The sequence below is a fragment of the Coregonus lavaretus genome (assembly GCF_964263955.1).
Source record: "Coregonus lavaretus genome assembly, chromosome: 3".
In the NCBI taxonomy this organism is placed as follows: Eukaryota; Metazoa; Chordata; class Actinopteri; order Salmoniformes; family Salmonidae; genus Coregonus; species Coregonus lavaretus.
Genome location: NC_139990.1, coordinates 48,012,805 through 48,038,128, shown reverse-complemented (window position 1 = coordinate 48,038,128; position 25,324 = coordinate 48,012,805). Strand labels below are relative to the sequence as shown.

At 46.1% G+C, this 25,324-nt stretch overlaps 1 pseudogene across 1 annotated transcript in view; it reads right to left on the bottom strand.

Moving 5' to 3' along the window:
- Positions 1-22,007, bottom strand: part of LOC311107598 (collagen alpha-1(VI) chain-like) — a 57,831-nt pseudogene extending 35,824 nt beyond the window's left edge. The window contains exons 1-12 of the transcript in view: positions 21,935-22,007; positions 20,554-20,683; positions 19,875-19,959; positions 19,700-19,720; positions 19,542-19,562; positions 19,343-19,387; positions 16,502-16,555; positions 16,241-16,285; positions 15,689-15,715; positions 14,085-14,111; positions 13,883-13,927; positions 248-301 (exon numbers count right to left, since the gene is read on the bottom strand). The product of the transcript in view is annotated as a collagen alpha-1(VI) chain-like (transcript). The remainder of the gene's footprint in view (positions 1-247; positions 302-13,882; positions 13,928-14,084; positions 14,112-15,688; positions 15,716-16,240; positions 16,286-16,501; positions 16,556-19,342; positions 19,388-19,541; positions 19,563-19,699; positions 19,721-19,874; positions 19,960-20,553; positions 20,684-21,934) is intronic.
- Between the last annotated feature and the right edge of the window lie 3,317 nt (positions 22,008-25,324).

Genomic DNA, 25,324 nt, shown 5'->3' with positions numbered 1-25,324 from the left:
CAGTCTCGGCGGAATTCGTGACAAATACAGTAAGCCGTGGTGTATGTGTGTGTGTGTGGGTGCGTGCACATGGGATGGAGTAGATTTATTTTTTAAAGGGGGAGTGTGGAAATGGAACTAAGTAAGGGCCGGTGGTGATCAGTCTGGAAAGACTGTGAAGAAAAGGACAAACGGTAGGAAACGAGACAAGCAGTGTGATGACTTTGACTTTGGTTATGTGACCTTACATCACCTCCTATAGACTTACCTCTGCTCCCTCGTCTCCTTTACAACCAGGCAGGCCCATAACCCCAGGGTCCCCCTACAGAGAGAGGAAGAGAGAAAGAGAGAGCGCGGGGTGGGGTGGGGGGGGAGTTACTGCACATTTCAAGGAATAACAGTAACATGAGTGACCTAACTGAAGGTTTCCAGAGAAAAAGTACTCTCTAATGTACTTCGTAATCTGGGCCTACTGCACAGTTATCTGCATCTGTAGATCTGCTCTGAAAAACATGCCAAGTGATGCAGGACCCGCTGTGGTTGTGGAGGAGGGGGTGGGGACATTCTTTACGGCAAATCTCCCAGGGTGATTCTAAAGGGATGTGACAATGAGGCTTTAGTGCTAAACAAGAGAGTACACTTAGCCTATAAAACACCTATATGATCAATCTGGCTCATATCCACCATACACCTGGATCGGTCATGTGATCATTTTTATTTGGCACCTTGTTATGCTCCACATAGTGCCTCACGGAGCTGGACAAAAGTATTGCGCTATACTATATACAGCTGAAGTCGGAAGTTTACATACACTTAGGTTGGAGTCATTAAAACTTGTTTTTCAACCACTCCACCAATTTCTTGTTAACAAACTATAGTTTTGGCAAGTCGGTTAGGATGACACAAGTAATTTTCCAACAATTGTTTACAGACAGATTATTTCACGTATAATTGACTGTATCACAATTCCAGTGGTTCAGAAGTTTACATACACTAAGTTGACTGTGCCTTTAAACAGCTTGGAAAATTCCAGAAAAGGATGGCATGGCTTTAGAAGCTTCTGATAGGCTAATTGACATCATTTGAGTCAATTGGAGGCGTACCTGTGGATGTATTTCAAGGCCTACCTTCAAACTCAGTGCCTCTTTGCTTGACATAATGTGAAAAGCAAAATAAATCAGCCAAGACCTCAGAAAAATAATTGTAGACCTCCACAAGTCTGGTTCATCCTTGGGAGCAATTTCCAAATGCGTGAATGTACCACGTTCATCTGTACAAACAATAGTACGCAAGTATAAACACCATGGGACCACTCAGATGTCATAGGAGACGCGTTCTGTCTCCTAGAGATGAATGTACTTTGATGCGAAAAGTGCAAATCAATCCCAGAACAACAGCAAAGGACCTTTGGAGGAAAATTATGTGGATATATTGAAGCAACATCTCAAGACATCAGTCAGGAAGTTAACGTTTGGTCACAAATGGGTCTTCCAAATGGACAATGACCCCAAGAATACTTCCAAAGTTGTGGAAAAATCATCACAAAGCCCTGACCTCAATCCTATAGAAATGTGTGGGCAGAACAGAAAAAGCGTGTGCGAGCAAGGAGGCCTACAAACCTGATTCAGTTACACCAGTTCTGTCAGGAGGAATGGGCCAAAATTCACCCAACTTATTGTGGGAAGCTTGTCGAAGGCTACCCGAAATGTTTGATCCAAGTTAAACAATTTAAAGGCAATGCTACCAAATACTAATTGAGTGTATGTAAACTTCTGACCCACTGGGAATGTAATGAAATAAATAAAAGCTGAAATAAATTGTCACGCCCTGACCTATGGGACTCTAGTATGTTGAGTCAGGGTGTGGAGTTCTATGTTGTAACTTCACGTTACGTTGTTTTGTTGTTTTTGTTCGTGTGTTTATTTTTATAATAAATATGTATGCATTTCACGCTGCGCCTTGGTCTGACCCGTCCTTAAACGAACGTGACAGAAGATCCCACCAAACACGGACCAAGCAGCGTGCCCAGGAGCAAACACCCTGGACACAGGTGGGGAAGATTTGGTCTTGGGAGGAGATATTTGCGGGGAAAGGACCCTGGGCGAAGGTGGAAGCCCAGGCAGGAGAGGAGCAACGGCAACACAGAAGCCGGCCGAGGAGGAAGCCCGAGAGGCAGCCCCAAGTTCCAAACCTCTGTTTGGGGGGCTAAAGGAGTGGTCTGTTTGGGGGGGGGGGGGGCTAAAGGAGTGGTCGGGGAGCGAGAGAGAAGAGCCCCGACCACTGCACCCGGTGGGTTTCCAGGTTGAGTCCCTACGACCATGGGAAGAAGAGTGGGAACAGTTTCACACTGAGGAGTCGGAGGATGACGACGACGATGAGTTTCTGTTCCCTAACTCGTGGGGGCTCCCGGAGGAGTCCTCACTGGAGGAGGAGTGCCGAGAGAAAGAGAAGGATCGGATCTGCAGGGTAAGAGAGGAGGCCACCACATTACGGGGGCTGATAGCAAGAATAGAGCGGGAGAGCTCCATTCAAGAGGAGGCACTGCAGGAGGCTCGTAGGGAGAAGGAGGAAGTAGATGCACGGAGAGAGGAGCTGGTTAGGCAACATAAGGAGCGTGGGTTAATAGAGGAACCCATGTATGCGGAGATACGCACTGTATCACCAGTGCGCATGCACAGCCCAGTGCGTTCTGTGCCAGCGCCCCGTACGTGTCGTGCGAAAGTGGGCAGCCAGCCAGGACGGGTTGTGCCGGCTCAACGCTCCTGGTATCCAGTGCGCCTCCAAGGTCCAGTATATCCTGCTCCGGTTCTACGCACTGTGTGACCAGTGCACCTCACCAGTCCTGTACGGTCCGTACCTGCTCCTTGCACCAAGCCAGTGGTGTGTGTTCCCAGTCCGGCCCGGCCCGTGCTTGCTCCCCGCACCAAGCCAGTGGTGCCTGTTCCCAGTCCAGCCCGGCCCGTTCCTGCTCCTCGCACCAGACCAGTGGTGCGTGTTCCCAGTCCGGCCCGTTCCTGTTCCTCGCACCAAGCCAGTGGTGCGTGTTCCCAGTCCGGTACAGCCCGTGCCTGCTCCCCGCACCAAGCCAGTGGTGCGTGTCACCAGCCCGGTACGCCCCGTACCTTCTCCCCACACCAGGCCAGTGGTGTGTGTCCCCAGTCCGGCCCGGCCCGTTCCTGCTCCTCGCACCAGACTAGTGGTGCGTGTTCCCAGTCCGGCCCGGCCCATTCCTGTTCCTCGCACCAAGCCAGGAAGCCAGTGGTGTTACCAGGAAGCCTTCCCTGTTACAGTGGGGAGAACAAGTATTTGATACACTGCCGACTTTGCAGGTTTTCCTACTTACAAAGCATGTAGAGGTCTGTAATTTTTATCATAGGTACACTTCAACTGTGAGAGACGGAATCTAAAACAAAAACCCAGAAAATTACATTGTATGATTTTTAAGTAATTAATTTGCATTTTATTGCATGACATAAGTATTTGATACATCAGAAAAGCAGAACTTAATATTTGGTACAGAAACCTTTGTTTGCAATTACAGAGATCATAAGTTTCCTGTAGGTCTTGACCAGGTTTGCACACACTGCAGCAGGGATTTTGGCCCACTCCTCCATACAGACCTTCTCCAGATCCTTCAGGTTTCGGGGCTGTCGCTGGGAAATACGGACTTTCAGCTCCCTCCAAAGATTTTCTATTGGGTTCAGGTCTGGAGACTGGCTAGGCCACTCCAGGACCTTGAGATGCTTCTTACGGAGCCACTCCTTAGTTGCCCTGGCTGTGTGTTTCGGGTCGTTGTCATGCTGGAAGACCCAGCCACGACCCATCTTCAATGCTCTTACTGAGGGAAGGAGGTTGTTGGCCAAGATCTCGCGATACATGGCCCCATCCATCCTCCCCTCAATACGGTGCAGTCGTCCTGTCCCCTTTGCAGAAAAGCATCCCCAAATAATGATGTTTCCACCTCAATGCTTCTCGGTTGGGATGGTGTTCTTGGGGTTGTACTCATCCTTTTTCTTCCTCCAAACATGGCGAGTGGAGTTTAGACCAAAAAGCTCTATTTTTGTCTCATCAGACTACATGACCTTCTCCCATTCCTCCTCCGGATCATCCAGATGGTCATTGGCAAACTTCAGACGGGCCTGGACATGCGCTGGCTTGAGCAGGGGGACCTTGCGTGCGCTGCAGGATTTTAATCCATGACGGCGTAGTGTATTACTAATGGTTTTCTTTGAGACTGTGGTCCCAGCTCTCTTCAGGTCATTGACCAGGTCCTGCCGTGTAGTTCTGGGCTGATCCCTCACCTTCCTCATGATCATTGATGCCCCACGAGGTGAGATCTTGCATGGAGCCCCAGACGAGGGTGATTGACCGTCATCTTGAACTTCTTCAATTTTCTAATAATTGCGCCAACAGTTGTTGCCTTCTCACCAAGCTGCTTGCCTATTGTCCTGTAGCCCATCTCAGCCTTGTGCAGGTCTACAATTTTATCCCTGATGTCCTTACACAGCTCTCTGGTCTTGGCCATTGTGGAGAGTTGGAGTCTGTTTAATTGAGTGTGTGAACAGGTGTCTTTTATACAGGTAACGAGTTCAAACAGGTGCAGTTCATACAGGCAATGAGTGGAGAACAGGAGGGCTTCTTAAAGAAAAACTAATAGGTCTGTGAGAGCCGGATTTCTTACTGGTTGGTAGGTGATCAAATACTTATGTCATGCAATAAAATGCAAATTAATTACTTAAAAATCATACAATGTGATTTTCTGGATTTTTGTTTTAGATTCCGTCTCTCACAGTTGAAGTGTACCTATGATAAAAATTACAGACCTCTACATGCTTTGTAAGTAGGAAAACCTGCAAAATCGGCAGTGTATCAAATACTTGTTCTCCCCACTGTACCTTTTCCCCGTCAGCAATCTGTAATGGACTTCCCTAGGCCAGATGTAGCCGTCACCATAATGCACATGGCCATCTATCCCATCCCTTCTGATATAATGGTTTTCAGTCTGGGTTGTAGGGGTGCATCACAATAGTCTAAAGTAGTTCTCTCTCTATTGTGTTTACTGATCTGAAATCACCTGTTTTCATTTCAGCCTGATGAGACAGCATGGCACATGGTCCTCCGAGAGAGAGAGAGAGAGAGAGAGAGAGAGAGAGAGAGAGAGAGAGAGAGAGAGAGAGAGAGAGAGAGAGAGAGAGAGAGAGAGAGAGAGAGAGAGAGAGAGAGAGAGAGAGAGAGAGAGAGAGAGAGAGAGAGAGAGAGAGAGAGAGAGAGAGAGAGAGAGAGAGAGAGAGAGAGAGAGAGAGAGAGAGAGAGAGAGAGAGAGAGAGAGAGAAGAGAGAGAGAGATGAGAGAGAGAGAGAGAGAGAGTACATATGTACAGCGCTCTCTCGTACACAGTTTCACACACACAGCACACAGTGCATGTCAACACAACTCATAGAAAGTCAATTCATAGAAAAAACAGAGGGTTGTTTATTTTCTTGAACATTTGGCAGTCTTTGTTTTCCACTTAAATACAGTCATCTTCTCCCCCATCCCCAGCAGATCCTTATCTTATGGCAGTGAACCCCAGCCATCAGTACTTCACTTTCAAGGGATAGCCACCTTCACCACAAAATCCACTTTCTGAACATTTACAATAACAACAAATATGACTTTCCCCCCCATACCTGTTGTGTAACTGGCAAACTTTGATTTTGGGGTGAACTGTCCATAGAATTAGAATACTAATTTAATAGGATCTCTATGGAACTGTCCCTTTTAAAGATGGGCACACCGCGCTGTCTCTGTGATTGGTTGGTCAACAGCTTAATTCATACAATTCATACACTGCTCATTCTGAGAAACATCAATATTGCTGCTCATACACTTGAATGTGATGCATTGTCTTATATAAATGATCAACCAAGTATTTTAAAGACAATACTTAATACATCTTTCACATGGCACACATTGCTATGGAATATTGCATATCAAATTTCTAAGGAAAATACAGTAGCTGCTTTAAAATCAATCCATATATCTTTAAACATCCATGTACATCCATTTTGTGAACTGAAATCTTAATGGTCAAAGAAACATTGACAGTGGATAACTTAGATCTCAAGTTGACCAGAGATCACAAGCAGTTACATAGAATTCTAATATAATTCATTGGTGTGACTACATATAAATGTAACTAATCCCCCCCAAAATGTGACACATTTCTTTCATCACATCTAAGTAATAACAGTCTGGTTACAAAAATTATTCTACATGCCATAAGGCAACTTGATGTAAAGACGTGCCCTAACTTGTTTACATAGTAAGCCCCTCATGGAGGTACAGAGATTGGAGGGGGGAGGAGGACGATTGTTTGTGAGAGAAATGGTCATGACTCCATTACACTCGTTGGATCAATAACACATCAAATCATTGCTAACAAACTGGAATCTCCCAATATCATATCTACTTGTTCCAATATCCTTCAGTGGAAGACTCAAGATTACTAGGATGAGGGAGTAAAAACGGTAAGGTATTGAAATGCAGCTCCCTCTATGCTGCATCATCAGCCAACAACTCTACACTGCCATCTGTCTGCCCATCAGGTGGACACGGATACATACCTTCATTTGGTCAGGGGGATTTCGTATTATAATGCATATAACATTATGCATGTTATAATAAACATTTTTTCATACAAAAAGGGGACAAGGGCTTTAAAATTCTTACAAAAAAGAGCTTCAAAAGGATTTGATACAAAATAACTGGATAAAAATATATCTGCATACAAAATACATGTTTAAAAAAAGAATCATCTTGAAACCCAAAAGATACTGTTTAGTACGAAATTAAAAGCGAAAGATTTAAATATACTCTGGTGTGTTAGCTAGCTAAAATTATTTCATAGAACATTTCAATCCCATTCATAACTGGCACAGATACACATACAGGAAGCTTAGCTGATAGGTAGGTACACACATAAGCTGCATACCAGTAACGTATACTTCATGCCCATTACCAAGTACATATATTTACATAAACTTGTTCCATTTTCCTTTCCAAGAGTTTGTCTGTGAGAGGGAATTTGCACAGCAAATGTGAATGAATGAATCCTCTATGAGTGTGTATAACAGTGTGTGTGTGTGTCAGTAGTGGGTGCGGTGTGTGTGTGACGATGTAGGTGCGCCGGAATGTGTGTCAGTACTGAGGGTGGTACTTGGGGAACAGGTAGAGGTCTTTGCAGAGGGAGCTGGTGAATTCAGACATCTCCTTACAGCGATGGTGGGGGGTGCCAGGAGCATAGCCTTCTCTTTCTTTAATACAACCATTCACCTGGGGACAGAGGTTACAAAAGGTTACTAGCACTGAAATTGCTGATAACTACTTTATTGAGGGAAAATGCACTTACTATGACAGTGATATGTGGTGTGTGTTTGTTTGTGTTTACCTGCACCAGTATGTCTGATAGGTGTGTGTCTCTGGCTCTGAAGCGGAGTGCTGAGTTGAGCTCTTGGATGAACCAGGATCCTCTCTTGGTGTTCCTCATGGCTGCAGTGCCTAGTAGGGACCAACACACTACATTACCTAGTAGGGACCAACACACTACATTACCTAATAGGGACCAACAGACACTACATTACATTTACATTTTAGTCATTTAGCAGACGCTCTTATCCAGAGCGACTTACAGTTAGTGAGTGCATACATTATTTTATTTATTTTTTCATACTAGCACCCCGTGGGAATCGAACCCACAACCCTGGCATTGAAAACGCCATGCTCTACCAACTGAGCTACATCCCTGCCGGCCATTCCCTCCCCTACCTGGACGACGTTAGGCCAATTGTGCGCCGCCCCATGGGTCTCCCGGTCACGGCCGGCTACGACAGAGCCTGGATTTGAACCAGGATCTCTAGTGGCACAGCTAGCTCTGCGATGCAGTGCCTTAGACCACTGTGCCATTCGGGAGAGTTGGTCCCTACTAGGTAATGTAGGGACCAACTCTCCCGAATGGCGCAGTGGTCTAAGGCACACTACATTACCTAGTAGGGACCAACACACTACATTATCTAACAGGGACCAACAGACACAGCATTACCTAGTAGGGACCAACAGACGCTACATTACCTAGTAGGGACCAACAGACGCTACATTACCAAGTAGGGACCAACACACTACATTACCTAGTAGGGACAAACAGACGCTACATTACCTAGTAGGGACCAACAGACGCTACATTACCTAGTAGGGACCAACAGACGCTACATTACCTAGTAGGGACCAACACACGCTACATTACCTAGTAGGGACCAACAGACGCTACATTATCTAGTAGGGACCAACAGATGCTACATTACCTAGTAGGGACCAACAGACGCTACATTACCCTGCCGGGTGTCAGGGGTTCCTCCTGCAGGTGGAGCTCTACCTGGCCACTGTACACCCGGTGCCCTCGGGACACGAGAGCGTTTCCGCCCTCATCTCCTGTCTCACGGGCAAGGCGTTGGAGTGGGCTAACGCCGAGTGGAGGAAGATGGACGCCAACACCATCTCCTACGCCGAGTTCTCCCGCCGCTTCAAGGCCGTGTTCGACCATCCACCTGAGGGCAAAGCGGCGGGGGAGCGTCTAGTCCACCTGAGACAGGGGAGGAGGAGCGCACAGGCGTTTGCTCTAGAGTTCCGGACTCTAGCGGCGGACGCAGGGTGGAATAAACGGGCCCTCATCGACCATTTTGGATGTAGCCTACGGGAGGACGTTCAACGTGAGTTGGCCTGCAGGGATACCCATCTCACCTTCGACCAGTTGGTCGATATGTCCATCCGTCTGGACACCCTGCTGGCCACCCGTGGACGTCCCGAGGGGGGTCCGTCCATTCCGCCCTCCGGCACCTCCGAGCCGAGCCCTATGGAGCTCGGGGGTGCCGGCGCTAGAGAAAGGAGGAGGAGGAGCCCGAGGGGGCCTGTCTCCTGCACCAAGTGCGGTTGTGGAGGGCACACTGCGGCCAGGTGCTGGGGAGGGTTCTCCGGGGGAGAAGACAACAGGCCACGCACTGGGGGGGGCCTCCCAGGTGAGTAGACGTCCCACTTACCCAGAGCTTTCTGTTGCGCACTTTTGTATACCTGTGTGTTTTCCACAGGTTGCACCTCATTCCCAGCATAAGGCGCTAGTAGATTCAGGCGCAGCTGGGAATTTTGTTGATCGGAAGTTTTGTTTAGATTTAGGGATCCCTCTCCTACCTGTTGACAAACCTTTTCCTGTTCATGCCTTAGATAGCCGCCCGTTGGGGTCGGGGTTGATTAGGGAGATCACAGCACCACTTAGGATGTGTGCGCAGGGGGGTCATGAAGAGACTATACAGCTGTATCTGATCGACTCTCCTGCGTACCCAGTGGTGCTGGGAATTCCCTGGTTAAGCACCCATAACCCTGCTATTTCGTGGCAACAGAGGGCTCTCGATGGGTGGTCTGCTCAGTGCGAGGGGCGATGTCTGGGTGTTTCCGTGGGGGCGACTTCGGTGGAAAGTCCAAACCAAGTGCCCGCACTGCACGTTCCGCCTGAATATGGGGATTTAGCTCTCGTGTTTAGTAAAACTAGGGCGACGCAGTTGCCTCCTCATAGACAGGGGGATTGTGCGATTGATCTCCAGGCAGGAGCAGCGCTCCCACGGAGCCACGTGTATCCTTTGTCTCAAGAGGAGAGAAAAGCTATGGAGACTTACATAGCCGAATCTTTGAGACAGGGATACATTCGGCCCTCCACTTCTCCCGCCTCCTCGAGTTTCTTTTTTGTGAAGAAGAAAGATGGAGGGTTGCGCCCGTGCATTGATTACCGTGGTCTCAATCAGATTACTGTGAAATACAGTTATCCACTCCCTCTGATTGCGACCATGACAGAGTCATTGCATGGAGCGCGGTTTTTCACAAAATTGGATCTCAGGAGCGCGTATAACTTGGTGCGCATTAGGGAGGGCGACGAATGGAAGACAGCGTTTAGTACCACGTCAGGTCATTTCGAATATCTCGTCATGCCATATGGGTTGATGAATGCTCCCTCAGTCTTCCAATCCTTCGTAGATGACATTTTCCGGGATATGCAGGGACAAGGGGTGGTCGTGTACATTGATGACATTCTGGTGTACTCGTCTACCCGAGCCGAGCATATAACCCTGGTGCGTCGTGTATTGAGGAGGCTGTTGGAGCACGACCTATATGTCAAGGCAGAGAAATGTCTGTTTTTCCAGGAGTCGGTCTCCTTTTTGGGTTATCGGTTGTCCGCGTCAGGGGTGAGAATGGAGGTGGATCGTGTGTCCGCTGTGCGTAATTGGCAAACTCCAACCACTGTAAAGGAGGTGCAGCAGTTCTTGGGCTTTGCGAATTACTACCGGAGGTTTATCCGGGGTTTTGGACAGGTGGCAGCTCCCATCACGTCCCTTCTGAAAGGGGGTCCGGTGCGCCTGCAGTGGTCAGCTGATGCGGACAGGGCCTTTAGGAGACTGAAGGACCTGTTTACGTCGGCTCCGGTGCTGGCGCATCCGGATCCCGCATTACCCTTTCAGGTTGAGGTAGACGCGTTTGAGGCTGGTATAGGGGCCGTTCTCTCTCAACGGTCCGGCACGCCACCTAAACTCCGCCCCTGTGCTTTTTACTCAAAAAAGCTCAGCCCGGCGGAGCGTAACTATGACGTTGGGGACAGGGAGCTGTTAGCTGTAGTTCAAGCCCTTAAGGTGTGGAGGCATTGGCTTGAGGGGGCTCAACACCCTTTCCTCATTTTGACTGACCATCGGAACCTGGAGTACATCCGGGCAGCGAGGAGACTGAACCCTCGCCAGGCTCGATGGAGTATGTTTCTCACCAGGTTCGTATTTAAAATCACGTACATCCCTGGGTCCCAGAATGGTAAGGCAGATGCGCTGTCCCGGCGGTATGACATGGAGGAGAGGTCCATTGAGCCCACTCCCATACTACCGGAGTCTTGCCTTGTGGCACCGGTGGTGTGAGAGGTCGATGCCGAAATCGAGCGAGCGTTGCGTACCGACCCCAGCCCTCCACAGTGTCCTGAGGGTCGGAAGTACGTTCCGCTCGAGATTCGGGATCGACTCATTTACTGGGCTCACACGTCACCCTCCTCTGGACATCCGGGTATTGGCCGGACAGTGCATTGCCTTAGCACTAAATACTGGTGGCCCACTTTGGCTAGGGATGTGAGGGTTTATGTCTCCTCCTGCTCGGTGTGCGCCCAGTGTAAGGCGCCCCGACATCTGCCCAGGGGTAAGTTACAACCCCTGCCCGTTCCACAACGACCATGGTCCCACCTCTCGGTGGATTTTGTGACAGACCTTCCCCTCTCTCAGGGGAATACCACCATCCTGGTCGTTGTGGACCGGTTCTCTAAGGCCTGTCGTCTTCTCCCTATGTCGGGTCTTCCTACTGCCCTACAGACCGCTGAGGCCCTATTTACCCACGTCTTCCGGCATTACGGGGTACCCGAGGATATAGTGTCTGATCGAGGCCCCCAGTTTACCTCCCGTGTTTGGAGAGCGTTCATGGAGCGTTTGGGGGTCTCGGTTAGCCTTACCTCAGGGTACCACCCGGAGAGTAACGGGCAGGTAGAACGTGTCAACCAGGATGTGGGTAGGTTTCTGAGGTCGTATTGCCAGGGCCGGCCGGAGGAGTGGGCACGGTACATTCCCTGGGCCGAGATGGCCCAGAACTCTCTCCGCCACTCCTCTACCAACCTAACCCCCTTCCAATGTGTGTTAGGTTACCAGCCGGTTCTGGCACCTTGGCAGCAGAGCCAGATCGAGGCCCCTGTGGTGGATGATTGGATGAGGCGCTCGGAAGAGACGTGGAACGCTGCCCACGTCCACCTGCAGCGGGCCGTCCTTCGTCACAAGGCAAGCGCCGATCTCCACCGCAGTGAGGGGCCGGTGTACGCACCCGGAGATCGAGTCTGGCTCTCTACCAGAAACCTACCCCTCCGCCTGCCCTGCCGGAAGCTGGGTCGGCGGTTTGTGGGGCCCTTTAAAGTCCTGAGAAGATTGAACGAGGTGTGTTATAGGTTACATATACCTGTTGAGTATAAGAATATTAACCCCTCGTTCCATGTGTCTCTTCTCAGGCTGGTGGTAGCTGGTCCACTCCAGGACAATGAGATAGGGGAGACTCCTCCGCCCCCACTGGACATCGAGGGGGCTCCGGCGTACACCGTTCGGTCCATCTTGGACTCAAGACGCCGGATGGGGGGTCTCCAGTATCTCGTGGAGTGGGAGGGGTACGGCCCGGAGGAGCGGTGCTGGGTGCCGCGGAGGGACATCTTAGACCCATCTCTCCTGTCGGAGTTCCACCGGGACCATCCCGCGCGCCCTGCTCCGCGTCCTCCTGGTCGTCCCCGAGGCCGGGGTCGGCGCACGGCTGGAGCCGCGCGTCAAGGGGGGGGGGGGGGTACTGTCACGGTTTCGGCCGAGGCTGCTCCTCCTCCTGGTTCGGGCAGGCTTCGGCGGTCGTCGTCCCCGGAGTACTAGCTGCCACCGATCTATGTTTCATGTTCGTTTGGTTTTGTCTTGATGTTGTACACCTGTGTCTTGTTAGTCCTCGTTAGTGTCCTATTTAGTTCTCGTTGTGTGTGTTTGTCTTTGTGTGTGATTGCTCTTCTGTTTTGTGTTGGAGCTACGTACTTCCCTCCAGTGTTTTGGAGAGGTTTTTCGCACATGTTAGTGCGCCGTTTGTTTGACGCCTGTGTGCGCCGTTATTTCGCCTTCGGGCTTATTGTGCTTATTTTCTACGTGAATATTGCACTAAAGTCTTTTGGACTGAGCTTCTGCGTCCTGCGCTTGATCCATGCACCACACCCACCTTCAGCACCCCTTGACAGTCTGTGAGAGCCAGAATTCTTACTGGTTGGTAGGTGATCAAATACTTATGTCATGCAAAAAGTCTCTCACAGTTGAAGTGTACCTATGATAAAAATTACAGACCTCTACATGCTTTGTAAGTAGGAAAACCTGCAAAATCGGCAGTGTATCAAATACTTGTTCTCCCCACTGTAGGTTGGTGCGGTCGGAGTCCGCACCTTTGGGGGGGTGGGGGGGTAATGTCACGCCCTGACCTATGGGACTCTAGTATGTTGAGTCAGGGTGTGGAGTTCTATGTTGTATTTTCTATGTTCTCAGTCTAGGTTGTGTGTTTCTATGTGTGATTCCCAATCAGAGGCAGCTGTCGCGCGTCGTCTCTGATTGGGGATCATACTTAAGTAGCCTGATGGCACTCATTAGTTGTGGGATCTTGTTCCGTGTATAGGCTTGTATTGTGTTTAGCCTGAGGACTTCACGTTACGTTGTTTTGTTGTTTTTGTTCGTGTGTTTATTTTTATAATAAACATGTATGCATTTCACGCTGCGCCTTGGTCTGACCCGTCCTTCAACGTCTGTGACATAAATCATTCTCTCTACTATTATTCTGACATTTCACATTCTTAAAATAAAGTGGTGATCCTAACTGACCTAAGACAGGGAATGTTTACTAGGATTAAATGTCAGGAATTGTGAAAAACTGAGTTTAAATGTATTTGGCAAACATGTACGTAAACTTCCGACTTCAACTGTAATAGGTCCATAACCTATGGAAGAAGATACAGGTGTTACATAACACTAACAGCCTTCAGCATGGGCTGAGCCATCATTCACCTGTATTTCATTCTCATCTTGTTTTCGTCTCAACCCCTCTAATAATTCTGGAAAATGAGTGTATATAAAAGGAGACCCGTGAGGGCGAAGCCTGAATCCCTTTTTAATTGGTCACACACTTTATGAGGCCTTGATTGCCGTGTTTTGCTGCTGTTTGTAAGTTTACAGAGTGAAACCCTTGTTAAATGTTTAATAATGCGGGGGCCGTGTGTTAAAGAAGAGCTAGAAGACAAACAAACCACAAAGCCGTCTTTCCCGCCCACTCCATCCGCTCCTTTCTCTCCCTAGGACACAGAAACACATTGGTCACATTACTTTAATTCCCACCACTGCAATTGGTTAAATTGGTGAGTATGTGACCATGTGCATGACTGAATGGATGGATGGATACATGAATGAATAAATAAATTAATTAATGATGCATCAAATAAAAAAACATACCTTTTGTCCAGATGGTCCTCTTGGACCCTGTAGGGTGAGCAAAATAAAGTTTGACAGCTGAACCTATGGCTGTTGGATGATTTGATGTGATATATTCTTTGTTTACAATATATACTCACGTACTACACTACCGGTCAAAAGGTTTAGAACACCTACTCATTCAAGGGGTTTTCTTTATTTTTACTATTTTCTACATTGTAGAATAATAGTGAAGACATCAAAACTATGAAATAACACATATGGAATCATGTAGCAACCAAAAAAGTGTTAAACAAATCAAAATATATTTTATATTTGAGATTATTCAAATAGCCACCCTTTGCCTTGATGACAGCTTTGCACACCCTTGGCATTATCTCAACCAGCTTCACCTGGAATGCTTTTCCAACAGTCTTGAAGCAGTTCCCACATATGCTGATCACTTGTTGGCTGCTTTTCCTTCACTCTGTGGTCCGACTCATCCCAAACCATCTCAATTTGGTTGAGGTCGGGGGATTGTGGAGGCCAGGTCATCTAATGCAGCACTCCATCACTCTCCTTCTTGGTAAAATAGCCCTTACACAGCCTGGAGGTGTTTTGTGTCATTGTCCTGTTGAAAAATAAATGATAGTCCCACTAAGCCCAAACCAGATGGGATGGTGTATCGCTGCAGAATGTTGTGGTAGCCATGCTGGTTAAGTGTGCCTTGAATAAATCACAGTGTCACCAGCAAAGCACCTCCACACCATAACACCTCCTCCTCCATGATTTATGGTGGGAAATACACATGCAGAGATCATCCGTTCACCCACACCGCGTTTCACAAAGACACGGCGGTTGGATCCAAAAATATCAAATTTGGACACCAGACCAAAGGACACATTTCCACCGGTCTGATGTCCATTGCTCGTGTTTCTTGGCCCAAGCAGGTCTCTTCTTCTTATTTGTGTCCTTTAGTAGTGGTTTCTTTGCAGCAATTCGACCATGAAGGCCTGATTCACACAGTCTCTTCTGAACAGTTGATGTTGAGATGTGTCTGTTACTTGAACTCTGTGAAGCATTTATTTGGGCTGCAATTTCTGAGGCTGGTAACTCTAATGAACTTATCCTCTGCAGCAGCGGTAACTCTGGGTCTTCCTTTCCTGTGGCGGTCCTCATGAGAGCCAGTTTCATCATAGCGCTTGATGGTTTTTGCGACTGCACTTGAAGAAACTTCAAGAACACCTTGTCACAACACAACTGATTGGCTCAAACGCATTAAGAAGGAAAGACATTTACAAATTAACTTTGAAGAAGGCACACCTGTTAATTGAAATGCATTCCAGGTGACTATAGTGTGCCAAGAGTGTGCAAAGCTGTCATCAAGGCAAAGGGTGGCTATTTGAAGAATCTCAAATATTAAATATATTTTGATTTGCTTAACACTTTTTTAGTTACTACATGATTCCATATGTGTTATTTCATAGTTTTGATGTCTTCACTATTATTCTACCATGTAGAAAATAGTAAAAATAAAGAAAACCCTTTGAATGAGTAGGCGTTCTAAAACTTTGACCGGTAGTGTACATGGTTTATAAACACTATTATAATCATTATTACTCTCCACAAGATCGATGAGAGCTTACTCTGTCACCAGTAGGACCATGGTCACCCTGTAGAGAAAGAGAGTGACGAACATCAGAGTTTAGCGTCTAAGCACTAAATACGGATCCGGACATCTAAAATCATGGTGTTGGAAACATTGGGAACGTAACCACTTAATATGGATCCGGACATCTAAAATCATGGTGTTGGAAACACTGGGAACATAAGCACTTCATACGGATCTGGACATCTAAAATCATGGTGTTGGAAACACTGGGAACATAAGCACTTCATACAGATCTGGACATCTAAAATCATGGTGTTGGAAACACTGGGAACATAAGCACTTCATACAGATCTGGACATCTAAAATCATGGCGTTAGGCATATTTCAATACAGTTAAGTGAATGCACATGGAACAATGCATTAGCTAACCTTGTACAGCCAGACAATTATGTCTCTGAATATTGCATTTACGCCAAAGCTGTACATTCGGGCAGGCAAGATTATATTATAGCTAACCAATGTTATGAATAATCAAAAACATTCAAAGTGGTATTTACTTTTATTTTAGATAAATAATCACTCTGACCTTCTCTCCTCTGTGTCCTGGGGGTCCCTGGTCACCTGATGTCCCCTGGATGACAAAGATATGATCCACATGGTGAGCATTTCTACATTGACTGTAGCCATCATCTGTAGCCTCATCTGTAGCAATTATCTGTAGCCATCATCTGTAGCCATCATCTGTAGCCATCATCTGTAGCATCAAACAGGCTACAAAGCATAATGCATCCACTGTCTACAATCAGCAGACAGACAAGCTCATGTTCTGTAATGTGTCATATATTACCTTTGCTCCCAAACTTCCGGGTCTCCCGGCAACCCCTTGACGTCCTGGAGTTCCCCGAAAACAAGAATAATATGTTTAATCTATTTCTCATTGTCATCAGTGAACCTCTTCCGGTGTTAGTCATTCTGAAGCAGAATCTGAGTGAAGCAGTATGTATAAACTGTGTTGTGCTACAGGCAGCTTCTATCCCCAAGCAATAAGATTGATAAATAGCTAACAAAATAGCTACACGGACTATCTGAGTTAACCTTGTATCTTTATTGACCTTTTATTTTTATTTGTGCATTGTCTCTATGCAGACTCACAGGGGCCTACACAGTCACACACACTGTCACTCCAACACACACACACACACACACACACACACACACACACACACACACACACTGTCACTCCAACACACACACACACACACGCTCACTCCATCATCTTCTCACTCACACGTAATATGCGCATACATTTATACTGACTCTGCACACACGCACACTCACCCACTCTTATATCCTGTTGCCTTTTCACCTTACCCCTATACATATCTACCTCCATCCCTCCAGTATCCATGCATATTGTAAATATGGTATTGGAACTGACCCTGTATATAGTATGCTTACTTACTTACTTATTATGTTCTTCATATTTCTTCTTATTTCTCGTGTGTGTTTTTTTTCTAGTATTACATTGTTATTGATTATTGCATTGTTGGGTTTTGATTTAGCAAGAAAGGCATTTCACTGTACTTGTGCATGTGACATTAAAAACTTGAAACTTGAAATAACTCAGATGATTTACACCCTTTGGCCCGAAATTCCCATTGAGACAGAGAAGAAAGTCTCAGATTTGCCAGACTCCCAGAAGTTGTGCACAGAACACAATCCTGTACAATAGAATCAATCATACTAAGCCCTATTCAGTTCTACTACCTCCTCTGCTATTTAATGCATGTTTTGGCTGGACCACACAAGAGCAGTGTTGACTAGCAGTGGGCTTGGCAGGCTATCTGGATGCCATGTTTAGATCAGACACAGAGAAGGCCAGTCATTAGTCCCCATCAGGTAAACATGGGCCTGGGGGCACGCTATTGAGAACACTCTGATCGCACATAGAAATGTATGTTATAGAGCGGACATGATTCCCTATTCCGCATGACATAGAAGCATAACTTTTCTATGCAATATATTTCTATCTGAATGTTCCGTAATGCTGCACCCCATGGAACACGGTCCTGGTAACGCAAAGATTGTCATCTCATTAACATTCCATTGGATATTGGTGCAAAGCCACTCCCGTCCTTAAAACATTTGGTTTGAATCCAGACCACAGTAGGGGCAGCTCTGGATCATCTGTAGGTAATACCCTATTGAATCCAGACCACAGTAGGGGCAGCTCTGGATCATCTGTAGGTAATACCCTATTGAATCCAGACCACAGTAGGGGCAGCTCTGGATCATATGTAGGTAATACACTATTGAATCCAGACCACAGTAGGGGCAGCTCTGGATAATCTGTAGGTAATACACTATTGAATCCAGCCTCAGTCTTTCACTTTGTCTTACTCTCTCTCTCTCTCTCTCTCTCTCTCTCTCTCTCTCTCTCTCTCTCTCTCTCTCTCTCTCTCTCTATCTCTCTCTCTATCTCTCTCTCTCTCTCTCTCTGATACACAGTCATGCATGCCTCTCCCACACACACACACACACACACACACACACACTTTATTTTCTCTTTCTCACATGTACATCAGAGAGTGAAACACGTCTCTTTGCCCTGATAGTAAAATCACATGCCATGCCAGCTGCATCCCTCCAACCTAAAAGTGTCCCCACAGACGATTAATGGGGTAATGACATCACAGCAATACCCTGTTGTATTTACTGTAGGTCCGATGAAGCAATCCAGTCTTGGGTGTCTCTTTCTGGTGTGTGTGTGTGTGTGTGTGTGTGTGTGTGTGTGTGTGTGTGTGTGTGTGTGTGTGTGTGTGTGTGTGTGTGTGTGTATGTATGTGTGTGTTTGTGTGTGAGTGTTTGTGTGTGTGTGTTAAATAGGACTCTCAGTCCTTGTACGATCTTATTCTGGCACGGAAAACATCCCATGATACTGTAGATGACTGGCTTGAAATATATATATATTATTTATTCATTTTCTCTTTATTTCAATCAATCTGGTTTCAAACCAGTATCAATACTTTCTGTTTCACTCATTCTTTCACTGTCCTGATATTTACCTTGTTACACTGTGTGGTTATAAATGTCTGGCACATATGCAGTAACATGTGCTTTTCAGTGTCAACAAATGACAGGAAACACATACAAACACACACACACACACACACACACACACACACACACACACACACACACACACACACACACACACACACACACACACACACACACACACACACACACACGCTAACACTCACACACACACACACACACACACACACACACACACACACTCAGGGACCCCTGTGTTTACATTGTGAATCATTACTGTATATGAACTGTTACAGTGTGTGAGCCAAACAATCCCCTTATCACCAGGGTCTGATTAACGTTCCTCAGGCCCCTTCTCTACGCAGCCCAAAGATGGGCATTTTCAACTATTTTTACCTATAGCTGAGGTGGGCAGCAGATAGTCTAGCGGTTAAGAGCGTTGGGCCAGTAACCGCAAGGATGTTGGTTTGAATCCCCGAGCCGACTAGGTGAAAAATCTGTCGATTTGCCCTTGAGCAAGGCACTTAACCCTAATTGCTCCTGTAAGTCGCTCTGGATAAGAGCGTCTGCTAAATGACTCAAATGTAAAAATGTGATGTTTTAACTAAAAGGAAAACAGAGAGCACCCTACCGCGTCCCCTCCAGCACCAGCAGGGCCTTGAGATCCCGGAGGAGCCTGTGAAACAAAGAACATTGATGAGAAAGACTTCTGAATCCACTGGACCCCATATTAAGACTGTACTGAGATCAGATTAATCAAGACAAACAATCTGTAATGACGTTTTCTGCGAGACCATGTTGAAAAATGACAACAATGTGATCAGGCTTACCTTGCACTCAAACGAACAGCACTGAAAAGGAACAATAAACATAAATCAACCCCAGTTATAATCACTGTTCATAAATGAGATCACAAATCAAATCACATTTTATTGGTCACATACACATATTTAGCAGATGTATCAGAAAGACTGAAGAAAAACCTCACCAAAGATTCAGAATCCTTGTACTACAGATCCATAAAAGAAGAGACAGACATTTGATTAGAATAATCTGTTTGGGCAAAATAAAAATGGCCTACAGTAAATTACATTTAGGTACAGGGCCTTGGTTTCAAAATGTCCGCTTGTATGATGGTAACTATGTGACGATGGTGTACTCACCATGGTAGACACTATGGAGCTGATGGTGTTCCTAACAACCTGAGGGTCTGTGCTGTCTGTCCAAGAGCTGAGTATTAACGCAACCCTGAGCAACCATATAAGGAGAGGAGCTGTTCTCATACACTACCTCTCAGCCCCGATTCATCACTGTAGAACCACAGTTCACACAGAGGTCAACACACAACATGTTCATAAGACTGCATGTAGTGAGGCAGACCTCCTGAGATGATCGTTAACAACACATTGTCAGGAGAACACTGTTGCCCAGAGCAGTTATCAATGGTCATTCTGTGTGCAGTTTATCAGGGTGGGTCTGAGTGTGTGGTGAATTTACTGGTACAATATGACTATTTTTTATAATGATCACAGAGAGTGGTTTATGGAATGAAACAGGATGTTTGCCAATGGAAGCCTCTGTAGGAGGATTGATATTGTTTGGTCTGCGTTACAGTTTCAGGGGTGAATAAATGGTCAGGTGCGAGTTTCCCAGAAGCCTTGTAGCTAACGCTGCACTTTATTTCTCTTGGCAAGCTAGCCATAATCATTACTATGTAGCATAACTTACCTTTTATTTGCTAATTGTCATGAATTCTTTGAAGGGACCTGAAAACACCCAATGTTAACCACATAATATTTTTATGAATACCAGTCATGTAGTCAGTATGGAGGTGGTACACACCTAGTGTTGAGCTGGTCCACAAAGTCCAGGGCAAACTGCTTGATCTGTTCAACAAAGGAGCCGTAGGGCTTGGCTCTCAGCGCCACACTCTCTGAGGTGTCCAGAACAATGTACACGTCTGCTGGGCAGTCTGGGGCAACAGGGGGGGGGGGAGGATAATGTTAGATTTGACATGGCAAAAATGGTGAGACTGTGTTCCATGATCTCGCCATCACGGTTGACAACTCCATTGTGTCCTCCTCCCAGAGTGCGAAGAGCCTTGGCGTGACCCTGGACAACACCCTGTCGTTCTCCGCTAACATCAAGGCGGTGACCCGATCCTGCAGGTTCATGCTCTACAACATTCGGAGAGTACGACCCTGCCTTACACAGGAAGCGGCACAGGTCCTAATCCAGGCACTTGTCATCTCCCGTCTAGATTACTGCAACTCGCTGTTGGCTGGGCTCCCTGCCTGTGCCATTAAACCCCTACAACTCATCCAGAATGCCGCAGCCCGTCTGGTGTTCAACCTTCCCAAGTTCTCTCACGTCACCCCGCTCCTCCGCACACTCCACTGGCTTCCAGTTGAAGCTCGCATCTGTTACAAGACCATGGTGCTTGCCTATGGAGCTGTGAGGGGATCGGCACCTCTGTACCTTCAGGCTCTGATCAGTCCCTACATCCAAACGAGGGCATTGTGTTCATCCACCTCTGGCCTGCTGGCTCCCCTTCCTCTGCGGAAGCATAGTTCCCGCTCAGCCCAGTCAAAACTGTTCGCTGCTCTGGCACCCCAATGGTGGAACAAGCTCCCTCACGACGCCAGGACAGCGGAGTCACTCACCACCTTCCGGAGACATTTGAAACCCCACCTCTTTAAGGAATACCTGGGAAAGGGCAATTTTGCCACTTTCCAACCTCACATTTCATCTCCAGCCCAAACAACTGTCTATATTTGTGAAAACGACGCATTTCCATGATCTGTGGTTAAAAGGTTCAGAAGAAAGCTCCTAAGAAATGCTTCTCTGTGACATCACTGGGTAAGATTATAAGTTTAAAAAAAAAATTAAAACTTTTGATGATGTCATCGGGTAGAACGTTTTAACTTGATATTTTTTTTCTACAAAACTTAGGCATGTGCTGTTTTCACATGTGTTGACAATGGTACGGTGCTGGAAATACTGAAAATGAAGTTGAAATGTGGTGGAGCTGCCCTTTAAAGTGCATCTAAATTAAAATGTACTACCCTTTCTTTCGCTTGGCAACATTAATGATTCTTGTGTTTTATGCTTTGCTTTGGCAAACGTTCAACGGATATTAAGCATTGGCATAACATCTTGCTGAGTAAAAAAGAGTAGGCAGGAGAGCAAGGCTACTGAGCTGCAGCTTGGCTTGATATCCTACCATAGAGGTCTCTGTTCCTCCCATCGAGAGAGCAGGCACCGTGGATTAACTTTGGAAGTATGCTTGGGGTCATTGTTCATTTGGAAGACCCATTTGCAACCAAACGTTAACTTCCTGACTGATGTCTTGAGATGTTGCTTCAATATATCCACATAATTTTCGTTCCTCATGATGCCATCTATTTTGTGAATTGCACCAGTCCCTCTTGCAGCAAATCACCCCCACAGCATGATGCTGCCACCTCCATGCTTCACGGTTGGGATGGTGTTCTTCGGCTTGCAAGCAACCCCCTTTTTCCTCCAAATATAACGATGGTCATTATGGCCAAACAGTTCTATTTTTGTTTCATCAATTCAGAGGACATTTCTCCAAAAAGTACGATCTTTGTCCCCATGTGCAGTTGCTAACCGTAGTCTGGCTTTTTTATGGCGGTTTTGGAACAGTGGCTTCTTCCTTGTAGAGCGGCCTTTCAGGTTATGTCGATATAGGACTCGTTTTACTGTGGATATAGATACTTTTGTACCTGTTTCCTCCAGTATCTTCACAAGGTCCTTTGCTGTTGTTCTGGGATTGATTTGCACTTTTCGTACCAAAGTACGTTCCTCTCTAGGAGACAGAATACGTCTCCTTCCTGAGCGGTATGATGGCTGCGTGGTCCCATGGTGTTTATACTTGCGTACTATTGTTTGTACAGATGAACGTGGTACCTTCAGGTGTTTGGAAATTGCTCCCAAGGATGAACCAGACTTGTGGAGGTCTACAATAATTTTTAGCTATGAGGAATTGTCTTTGTGGAAGAGAGAGTATGTGGGTGGGAGTGTAGGGGTATACTTCTTCTGCCTTGTTCATCATCATGACTATGAAAGCACTCCTTGACATGTTTTCAGTCTTGTTGTAAATACTACCTTCATCACGACACCTGTATTTGTACCCTTTATACACCCCTTACCTAAAAGACAAAAACTGCACAGGGGTTTAGAGGTATCTGTTGCAGCATGTGTCCTCAACTTCTTTGAGTCAAACTGGAACAAACCTGTCTGCTTTTCATGAATGAAAAGTCAAGTTAAAGAACAGATCACCAAGAACTGCTGATAAAGGGCTCAAGGTTTTTGGCAGGCACACTGAACTTCATGTCTTTCAGTGGAATTGTAAAAGCCAACAATCAGTTCTTCCAGAGACTCATTAACATTGCGAAAGCTGAATACAGTATTCTACCAGCTTTTGTCACATCTCATCTGAAAATGTTGCCATTTTGACTTAATTCCATGCAATAATTACAGTTTTTTTGGATTGCTTACATACTAAAATTAAAAGTAGTACACTATTAGCAAAACCTTACACTCAAGAAGCAAAACATCAGCCCATATTTGCACAACTATAAGCACATTGTCAACCTTACACTTGTTGCAAAACTCTACACACAGTGATTTGCAAAACACTAAACACACTTAACATACATTACACACAAAAATCTATCATGAAGTCACGTCCTTGCAATACCAAAGCACTGACTGTCAAATTACCACACCGTCCAACCAATTGGTTCAACACAGTCATCAGGTGTGCAAACACTCGTTTGCTTAATTGTAGACACACCAATCAGGTGTATAAGCACTATAAAAAGCAGCAGGTGAGTTCATCGGTCTTCAAGCACAATGGAAAGAGTCAGAGAAAGAGTAAGACGAGGAGGAGGAGGAAGGGGAGGAAGAGGAAGAGGAAGACGAAGAGGAAGACAAGAAGGTGCTCAAAGAGGACCGAATCTGACAAATGAGATCCGCGCAACACTGGTTGACCACATTGTCAACCACGGCCTGACGCTGAGGGAGGCTGGACTGCGAGTACAGCCAAATCTAAGCCGATATACAGTGGCAAGTGTGATGAGAACATTTCGACTGGAAAATAGGTATTGTAAAAATATCATCATATCAAAAACATCTGCACGGTTTCAGTAACTGCTTACAGTACTATATTCTATGCACTATCAGCACTTCTGTTACCTTTTCCTGTGAAATTACTGTACTATTGTATACTGTTTTTTTTTCTACATAGGATTGAGGGTCAGGGACGACAAGGGGGAAGGCCTCCTATGTTCACAGAACAGCAAGAGAGGGAGATAGTAAACATGGTTTTGGCCAACAATGCTATAACACTCAAGCAGCTCCAAGCTAACATTGTCAATAACCACGCCATTTTCAACGATATCCATCAGGTCTCAACATCAACACTGGCACGCATCCTAAAAAAAAAACATATTCAAATGAAGCAAATTTATCGAGTGCCTTTCGAGCGCAATTCCGAAAGGGTGAAACGACTGCGGCATGATTATGCAGAGGTATGTATTCACTTTAGCAGTGTGATCTTTGCATACTGTCTCATAATCTTTTACTGTACTGTAATATGTATACTAGATCTACACTGAACTACACAATTTTGCCTGACACTGTTTTTCAGAGAGTTTTACGAATGGATGGAGAGGAGATCCAGCATGAGTTCATTTACGTAGATGAGGCTGGGTTCAACCTGACGAGAACACGAAGGAGGGGAAGAAACATCATTGGCCACAGGGCTATAGTCAATGTCCCAGGGCAACGTGGGGGTAATATAACACTCTGTGCAGCCATTACACAGAATGGGGTCCTCCACCGCCATGGCCATATGGGCCCTTACAACACAGCACTCATACTTACATTCTTGGACCAATTGCACAACATAACAGCAGCAAATCAAATCGATCATATGCAATACATTGTTGTCTGGGACAATCCACCGCTCTGCTCTGGTTCAGAACTGGTTTCAGCAACATCCACATTTCACCGTCCTATATCTTCCACCATACTCTCCATTCCTCAACCCTATAGAAGAGTTTTTCTCGGCATGGCGGTGGAAGGTATATGATCTCCGTCTCCAGGCTGAGGTACCCCTCATCCAAGCCATGGAGGAGGCCTGTGACCAGATGGAGGTAGCAGCAATGCAAGGATGGATTCGTCATTCAAGACGTTTCTTTCCAAGGTGTCTTGCTAATGACAACATTGCCTGCGATGTTGATGAAATTCTCTGGCCAGATCCAGCTAGGCGAAGAGACAATGTCTAGTTATTTTTAAAAAAAAATTTTGAACTTACAATACGTAAAGTGACGTTTGGTTACAGTATTATGAATCTCCATGTCAACATTTTGGGCGTGTTGAGAAATAAATGAGTTTCTTCAGTCTGCAACATTGGTCTTGTGTAGTGTTTGGTGAATTTACATTATATTTGTACTTTGTTGAGAGTAGCCTACTCTAATCATAGGGAAGTAGAAGTGCTAAAAGTGTTTTAGGTTTATCACAGCAGAGTGTAACTCGTGCAAACAGAGTATAGTAATGTGAAACGTGTGTGTTTCATATGGTAACA